Source organism: Furipterus horrens, unplaced genomic scaffold (assembly GCF_987537825.1).
Source record: "Furipterus horrens unplaced genomic scaffold, mFurHor1.1.pri manual_scaffold_6, whole genome shotgun sequence".
Classification (NCBI taxonomy): domain Eukaryota; kingdom Metazoa; phylum Chordata; class Mammalia; order Chiroptera; family Furipteridae; genus Furipterus; species Furipterus horrens.
In genome coordinates, this window is record NW_028327176.1 from 55786888 (window position 1) to 55796229 (window position 9342).

The following is a 9342-nucleotide window of genomic DNA, read 5'->3' on the forward strand; positions in this document are numbered from 1 at the left end:
GTGGGGTTGGCTTTAGGGGCATGTAGCTGTCCTTTGAAAAGCCTTCTGTTGCTTTAAGGTTTAAGGCTCTGCTGCTGCCATTTTCAAATTCTTAATTGTTGAACAAGGCACCCGGTGTTTTTATTTTACTAAGACTTTAGTTTTTTTTTTAAGGCAGTTTTAGTTTCAGAGCAAATATGCTCCATGTGCAGTTTTTTGTGTGGACATAAGTTTTCAACTCCTGGTAAATACCAAGGAGCAGAGTTGCTAAATCATATGGTGAGAATATGTTTAGTTTTGTAAAAAACTGCCACTGTCTTCTAAAGTTTCTGCACCTCTTTTGCATTCTCACCAGCAATGAATGAACCTCAGTGTTTTTCTCCTAATGTGTCCAACTTACTGGATGAGGTCTGCCCAATTTATGAAGGGATAATCTGCTTTACTCAAACTCTACTGATTTAAATGTCAATTTCACCTAAAAAATACCTTTATAGTGACATCTAGACTGGTATTTGATCAAATATTTAAGTATGAAAACCTACCTAAGTTACCATACAAAATATTATAATAGGCAAAATTTTTAAAAAAGATTGATAATATACATTATTCATAAGAAGTGAGAGAAATGTACACTCTACATTGTTGGTGGAAAATTATATAGAATAGCCTTCTGGGAACAAATGAAACAGCAATTTGGCGGTTTTTACAGAAATTTAAAATACACAGAACTTTGCATCAAGCCTGCTGGTTTGCCTCTGCCCTGCTGTGCTGTACTCCCAAGGCCAGCTCCTTCCTTGGTAGCCCTCATCATACAGCCCTCTCTTTCTGGGTCCAATAACTGCTCCCTTCTTTTGTGCCTTCTGGTGTAGCGTTGGTATAGCTCTGCCCCAGGGAATTGCACTCTGCCTACAATTTATAAACAATACATATATTAACTCTTCAGTTTCTCCTGATTTGAGTGTTGTCTGTTTTCTCCTGGATCTCTGCCTGATACACCCAGGCACCACCCTGGATTCTTCCCACCCTCTTTCTCTGTCTACAGTCTATCTATCACCAATGTACATCACTAAAATCCTCTTCACTTTTTCTTTTTTCCAACCGCGGAACTAGCAGGCTAACTTGGAGCATTATCATCTTTCCCCTGGATTTCTGAAAAACATTCCCAACTATTTTTATTGCTTTTAATCTTGTCTTCCTCCAATAAATTTTTCACTTTTGCTAAAGGATCTTTCTAAAATGAAAATTCAATCATGTCATGTTTCTCCATTTAAAATCTTTTAATGGTTCGCAGGCTTTGATGTCTTTCTCTCTCAGTTTGTGTTTCAAATTCTTTTTCTTTTTTCTCGTGAAACTTGGATAGTAAATGCCATTTCTCATTAAACTTTAAACCCTCCCTCCTGAGGAAGTTTAAGAGTCTTAAAGTGGAAGGACATATTTCTGTTGTCATCATTGTTGCCAGAATGAAATAGCTGGCATTTCTAGACCCATCACTGGAGGCAAACTGACACTACTGAATCCCTTTTAGATAAAAGAAAAGGGTTATGGTATGCCTTGTTTATTCGGAATGCATTATTTTTTAAACGTTTTATTTTAATTAATTAATTAATTTATTTATTTTTAGAGAGAGGGGAAGGGAGGGAGAAAGAAAGGGAGAGAAACATCAGTGTGTGGTTGCCTCTTGTGCACCCCCAGCTGGGGACTGGACTCGCAGCCCAGGCATGTGCCCTGACTGGTAATTGAACCCGCGACCCTCTGGTTCACAGGCCAGTGCTCAATTCACTGATCCACACCAGCTAGGGCTTTTAAAAAGATTTTTCTCATATGTTGACTCTTATGGACAGTTGTAGTTATTTGTTGGAGGCAACAGTGCCAGTTACCTTGAGCCCTAGAAACATATGCATGTTTAAGGTCAAGTTATTTTATAAATAAAATATTTTATTTATAATAACGTATTTGTATTACAGTGAGAGGCACATATTAGATGCTTAGGTACAAAGATACCTGCTTCTGCCATGTTTTTATCATAGGAGGATGTTTTCATACTCTTTAAAGATCTCTGATATTCTGATCAGGGCTCTCCATTGTATACAAACAGTTACCGTATCCAGGAAAAAATATTTGGCTTCCAGAATTGTTTCAAACTTGTCTCAAGTGATGGGGTCATTGTTCTCAAACTCTGTTCACCAATTCTTCAGACACAGTGTTCTCAGAATAAACTCAAACTATTTTTTTGTTTGAGTAATTAAATTTATTTCTACCTTTCCTCTTTTCAAAGAGTTCTCAGGTAATTAGTACTGAGAACATATGCAACAAAACAAATAAAATGGAAATAGAAAGTCAGTACAAAGACAAATAAGTGGAAACTAGTGTACTAATGATAAGACGGCACCAGTCTGTGTGTGAGACCCAAATTCGACTGTCTGTTTCCTGGAATGCAGGGAAAAAAGCCAAGCAGTGAACATTGTGTTACTCATGGTCAGGAAGGAGGAAGTACAGTATACCAGTTTCCCAAAAGAGTTGAAATTTTCCTGACAGTAAACCCCAAAATAAATTCTTATGAAGAGATTAAGGGGTATGTTGTGATACTGTGGATAAATGGATTAATAATAGCCCCTTCCTTCTTAGGAATATGCAAAGAGTAAATGAAGCTAAACATGCAAAGCCATTAAAATTGTGTGTGGAACATTGTAAACTCAAATATTAACTATCATCATTATGTTTATATTATCATTATATTATATAAAAATTATATACAAATTACATAATAGTCAACATTGATAATATTCATAGTGACTTGTAGCAAATGTACAAGTGGATTTTGTTTAGTTGTTTTTTGAAACAGCTCTAGCCAAGAGCACGACATTAATATAACTCAGTGAAGATGGCCAACAGAAGCCACAGCTGAGGTGGTCCAACTGTGGGGTTGTCTGGTGTCCTCGCATCAAAGAACAGAACAGAGGGGACATAGAGAAAAGGCCAGGCCACACACCTCCTAGACCAATAATTCTTAGATATAGTTTTTAGTCACAGAATAAGCCATGAGCAGGGAATGAATATAAAAATTCAGTTCTTATAGGTAAACAATGTGCAATTCCATAAATTTTTAGTAAGTTGCTTACTAATAACTACTATGTGAATTATTGAAGGTTACTATAATTTGATATTCAAGAACCTCATGTTAACCATATACTAGAATTTCCTGAGGATCCTAATTCCACATTCTACCAGGAAGTTTAGCTTCTCCACAGTGCTGATAATGCTGCAAAGAGCAGAGAGTGGAATGACTTGTTATTGATTTATCATTAGCAGTAGCTCAAGCTTATTGGGTTTTTCAGTGGCAACCATTCTTGATTTTCAAATCTTAAATTTTATTTTTGAGGACTGTTTGGTTAACCCCACAGTGGGTTATGATTTATATTTGCTTCAATAGTATTGCTAAAGTTAACGTCAGTTTGATCCCCTCAGAAAGTGCTTGTTCCAGCGGGTTATCCTCATGGTTCTTGGTCTACTGGAGTAGCTTTCTCTGACTGAGTGACAGCCACAAAGGCTTGAGAGCCACTGCCTTAGATTCTCTTGCTTGGATACCATTCTGTCAGCTGGACCAACCAGACCTTAGAGGGCTATCACTGAATGTTGTTCTGGAAGCCTGCAAGGATGGGGTAGGGTTGACTTCATAATGTGTCTGTGGATTCAGTGATGTTTCACATGAATGTAAGTAGTTGATATAATTTTATTAAAGTTGGAAACCTTTTTCAGTATTATTCCTCATATGGAGGTCAGCCCACTTCAAGGAGATGAGCTATGGAGATATCTTTTAAAAAGCCAATTTTTTTTCTCAGAAAGAAGTTTGATCTATTCTAACTCTTTAATTCAGTCACCAAGTTTTATATTATCAAACATGCAGAGAATATGGCGATTTAGCAAATTTTCAGCATTTCAGTAATACACCTGTGATGGTGGTGTGCTGAACTGCCCTGTATCAGCTTGTGATAGCCCATTGTCAATTTTTGAGAAACTTAGTGAGCTGATTGTTAAACTATTGGTAGTATGGAATTGACAAGGGTGGTAGTATTTCAGAAAATGCTACAAGTTCCTCCCCTAGACATCCAGTTATCAAACTTTTATTAGCACATCACTGTCTTTGGACCATCTAATGTTAAGCTACACAGTCTCTGTGTCCCTTGAATACTCAGAATGGCCTTTACTCATCTTCAAAAAAGGTAACCAATTATTTCCTCTTAATTAGAGTCATTCCCTTGCTGGTAATGTTAAACTCCCTTGCTAGCTTTACTGCAGGGACATGTTTCAAGACTGAGTCTCCTAACTGAATATTGAGTATGAGGAATGAATAGATTTTAAACACAGTTATAATATTATTAACCCCAATTAAACTTTATTCTATCTCAATAGTTTATTCACTCATGTATTCAGTAGACTTATTGAACTTATCTAATTAAGTAAAATCAGCCCTTTGTGTTGATACCATGCTAGGGAATGGGTGTATATTTTATGAGAAAACTAAGATGCTTTTCACAGGATTTAGAATCTAATAGAGATTACAAACGTGAATATAATTGTACAAACAATTTATACTTTCAAATTGTGTTTATGCCACAAAGGAAAAGAACATGGCGATGTGTGAGAGAATAAGAACGCTAATCTATTTTGGGGATCCATTCATGTTGTGAGTGGAGAGCAACATTTATGAGGAAGTGGCACTGGATCAGAGATTTGTAGGATAAATGTTAGTCAAGGAAAGAGCAAAGGGAAATTTATTAAGAAATTGACTGAAACTAAGTTAGGATCCTTGGTAGAGTTCACTGATCTGTCTTCAAGTTTCAAGTTCATGGACAGAAAAGGGTTATGTGTCAAGATGTATGATATTGACATAGTTAAAATGCTTTCTCAAGACTTCAACCATTGTTCTTCCAAAATTAAAATGGATAAAGTTGGTTATGATCCATCTTGCTTGAAATTTATAGTTAAGTATTACATTCAGTTTTTAGGTAAATTGTGTATATACTCATGTATTTTTACCTTCTTAAATTTTATTTTTATTTTATTTGAGAGAGAAAGAGAGTGAGAGAGAGAAAGAGAGAGAGAGAGAGAGAGAGAGAGAGAGAGAGAGAGAGAGAGAGAGAGAGAGAGAGAGAGACATCAATTTGTTGTTCCACTTATTGATGCATTCATTGGTTGATTCTTGTATGTGCTCTGACTGAGAATTCAACTTGCAACCTTGGCATATCGGGATGATGCTCTAACCAACTGAGCTACCCAGCCAGAGCTGTATTTTTACCTTTGGATGAAGGTAAGACCTTGGAATTCTCATAGATAAATTGGATAATAATTAATTCTGTAATTCATGGTAATTATGGGAATGGAAGGGTCAGGTATAATGGGGCATGGCTCTAGGAATAAAATACAATCCTAGTTATTAGAACTAGGGCCTAAGGTCAGAATACCAGACTAATTCAAGTTAATGTTGAGTTGCCTCAGAACTGAATTCAGAGTTATTAAATTTTGCATAAGATCAATAATATGTTCCAGAGCTGTGTAACAGTTCAGAACAGTCTCCCCAGAATGTGCCACTTTGGTATGAGGATTATTTTGAACTGAAGACAACTGAGGTCCAATAGACTCAGGAAGAGCTTTTACCCCACCACTAACTGCCTAAAAGCATTTAAATAGAAGCCTTCATCCAGGGAGAGAACTATCACCAGGGAGAACTATGAAGAAGCTAAGTATGATAGACTGGGGGAAATTGAGCAAGGCCTGTTTGTTTGAAGTCCTCTCTGTGTCCCATTGTCTCTGTATGACATGACAAACATTTGTTTACCAAACAGTTGTTTTTTTATTTTCCTGTAAATTGTTTTTCTCCCCATGACGTCCTATACCACTACCCTCATCTCCTTAGCTCAGATTAGCCTATAGGCTTTGATTGCCTGGTGCCTGTGGCCCACATATTCTTACAAAGCCCCTGTACATACAAAATTAAATACTATTTTCTCCTGTTAATTTGTCTCATGCCAATTTAATCATTAGATCAGTTAGAAGAGTCCAGGAGGGTAGAAGAGAAGTTTTTGCTTTCTCACAGCTGCCTTGGTTAAATAGCCCTCCTGGGGGAGTGGGGCCATGTAGATCCACAGATTCATGTTCACCAGTGACATCTTCTAAGAAGCATTTGTTTCTTTCATTCTTGAGGGTGAGTTTCACATGGGGATATGAAAAGGGACATGTCCCATGCTTCTCAAAGCTTGGTTCCTGAACAACCTGTATTAGAATTAGCTGTGTTATTTGTTAAAAAAGTAGATTTGGAGGCACCACCCCAAACAACTGAATTGGGGTTTCTGGAGAATCTGCAATGACAGTTTGAAGTCTTCTGGGTGCTCCCTCCATCCATTAACTTGTAGCCTAGTTCTACAACCTCCTTCCCTATTACCAGTAGGTGATCCTGCTTTTTGCTTCTCAGAGAAAATTAAAACCATTACTTAGAGGGATTTCTCTGAGCTCCAGCTTTTGAATCTCCTAACCTACCTTCACTCTTTGTCTCTCATTTCCCAGCTGTGCTCTTCATAGCACCCTCCTGCTTTCTCAGAAATTGGGATCAATTGTCTCTTCTTTCTCCTACATAATCAACTGCTCCTTCTCAAAAGGATAATTCCTGTAGGCATTGAAGTATGTCTCTTTTATTAAACAACAGATGCAGATTAAAAATACCTTCCTTGCTCACACATTTCCTCTAGCTATTACCTTCTCTTTCTTGGCTTCTAAACTATCCTTTTGGAAAGAGTTCTATAGGTTTGGGTCTCTATTTCTTCACTGAAAATTCCTTCCTTAGTTAGCTGTGCTCTGTTTCTGTCTCAGGACTCTATTCAGATAACTCTGGCTAGAGTCACCACTGATTTTTTCGTCACTAAACCTACTGGGCATTTTCCATGTCCCTTCTTCCTCCACTTGTTTGCAGCATTCAATAGCACAGAATTCTCTCCTTCAAATATTCTCTTTCACAGGTTTCCAAGACACCACATTCTGTGTTGTTTCCCTTTATCTCTCTAGGCACAATCTGATTCCTCTTATAACCAGCTGTTAAATATTGCAGTTGATTACCCAGTACTATCATACTTGGCAGCTTATTTGTGTGTATTGCATCAACTGCCATTTATAACTGACTTGCAAATTGAAGTCCTCAGCCAGACCGTTCCCTGAGCTCCAACTCTGCATATACAACCGTTTACTCGGCATCTCCTTTCATGTCTCAAAGTCCTCTCATACTCATAACATTCCTGCCTCTTCCATCCTCCACGCTTGGTATCCCAGTGTTCTCTGTTTTAGTAAGTGGTGTCATTATTGGACTAGTTACATAAGTAAGAAACAGCAAATTCACCCCTGAAACCTTTCCTTTCTCCAAAACCAGTGCAGTTCTGCACTAAATAAATATTGCTCATATAGTTTCTAAAGGTTTTTCAAATCCACCCGCTTGTATCCATATTCATGCCCAACAGTTTAGTCCAAGCCCCCATCTCCTCTTAGTTGAACCATAGCAATTGGCTTCTAATAGATTTTCCTGCAGCTGGAGAGAACTTTTCTAAAAGCAGATTGATCCTGTCACCTCCTAAATCTTTTAGTGACTTGCTTTACTCTAGGACAAAAAATAAAAATTCTTATTTATTTACTTATTTATTTATTTTTTAGAGAGAGGGGAGGGAGGGAGAAAGAGAAGGAGAGAAACATCGACTGGCTGCCTCTTGTATGTTCCCCAACTGGAGACCTGGCCTGCAACCCAGGCATGTGCCCTGATTTGGAATCAAATCGGTGACCTTTCAGTTCGAAGGCCGATGCTTAATCCACTGAGCCACACCAGCCAGAGCAAAAGACCAAAGTTCTTATTAAGGCCCATAAGCTTCTCCAAAGTTCTCTGCTGCCCTCTTTTCCATTCTCTTCTTCCACTATTTTTTCTCTCTTTCCCATCCAGGCACATTAATCTTGTTTGTAGTACCTTGAATATGCCATATTCCCACTTGTCCCAGGCCTTTCTCCATGCCATTCCCAAAGCTTGGAATGCTCTTCCCTCCTTTTGCCTCACTCTTTCTCAGGAACCCACTTTTTTAGAGAAGACTTCCCTGGTCTCAAGTGCTGGGTCCAGTTCCTTTGTAACAGGTGCTCACATAAGAGCCTTTCTCCCACTAAATGTCCTTATCTCAGTTTTAAATTATACCCTCCTTTGTGGGATTATTTGATTCACAAGTCTTTCCATTAGCCTGAAAACTGCTTGCAAGTGGGAACCGGGCCTGTTTCCCTCTCATACACCCCTAATGCCTGGCACAGGGCCTGATGTATTGTAGGAAGATCAAAGAGTGAATGAATGAGAAACCAGGTATGCTTAGACCTGAAGGAAGCTTTATATTTCTTGTCATGAGGGCCATTGGAGATTATCTCTAGAGTACCAGAGCATCAACATCACTCTCTGCGAGGAAACATTTCTTGGGATTCAGTACATAATGGTAGAAAGAGTGAGTTTCAGGGAACCTCACCATTAGCCCTGCTCTGATTATGAGGCCAAGATAGAACATCCAGAGATCCTATACCCCCAGTTGTCAACCACATCCCTGGTGCTGTTTCATCATCACATGTCTAATGGAACGTCACCATGTCTGTCGTCAAAGAGGAATAAAATTAGAGACAGTTGTGATTTGTAGTTTCTTTACTTGTTGTAAAAAGAAAATATATCCAACTCCTGCTGCTTTTATCTTAGTTATAGTGAATGTTTCGACCTTCTTTCCCCTCTTTCACTGTGTACATAAAACACCCTGCTCTGGCATATAGACTTCCTTTGCTTGGATACGAATCTGAGTTGAACATAAGAGGAAAGCTGTAAATAATTAAATAAGGCAAGAAATTGGATTCTGTGTTAAGACTGTATAAAAATAAGGTGCTTTCTCATAACATGCTCTGGGAATTGTTTAGGAATTCAGGAAAAACAAACTAGTGCAACCTGAACTGGACATAGTTCAACAATGGGGCCACCCAGGAGTTGACAGCTAAGGAGTATGACTAAAAATCAGGAAACAGTAAATTTTGTACTTTAATTCTGATTTTGCAAACTTGAATGAAGGAAGACTAAAACAGGGACTGGGTGTGGGTGGAAGATATTAAGCTTCTTCTTGTCGATTAGTATTGGAACATTGGAAGGAACACTGGCAATGGGGGCTCAAACAGGGCACAGTGGTGGAGTGGATCGAGTCCTAACCCACTCCGACATTTCCCATTGCCTTGCTCCCTTCCTGTGGTGCTGACCCTGGGACCTTTCTCCCACCCAGTGTCTCAAGCCCAGATCTCTGAGAGGCTACCTTGATCAAGTGAGGC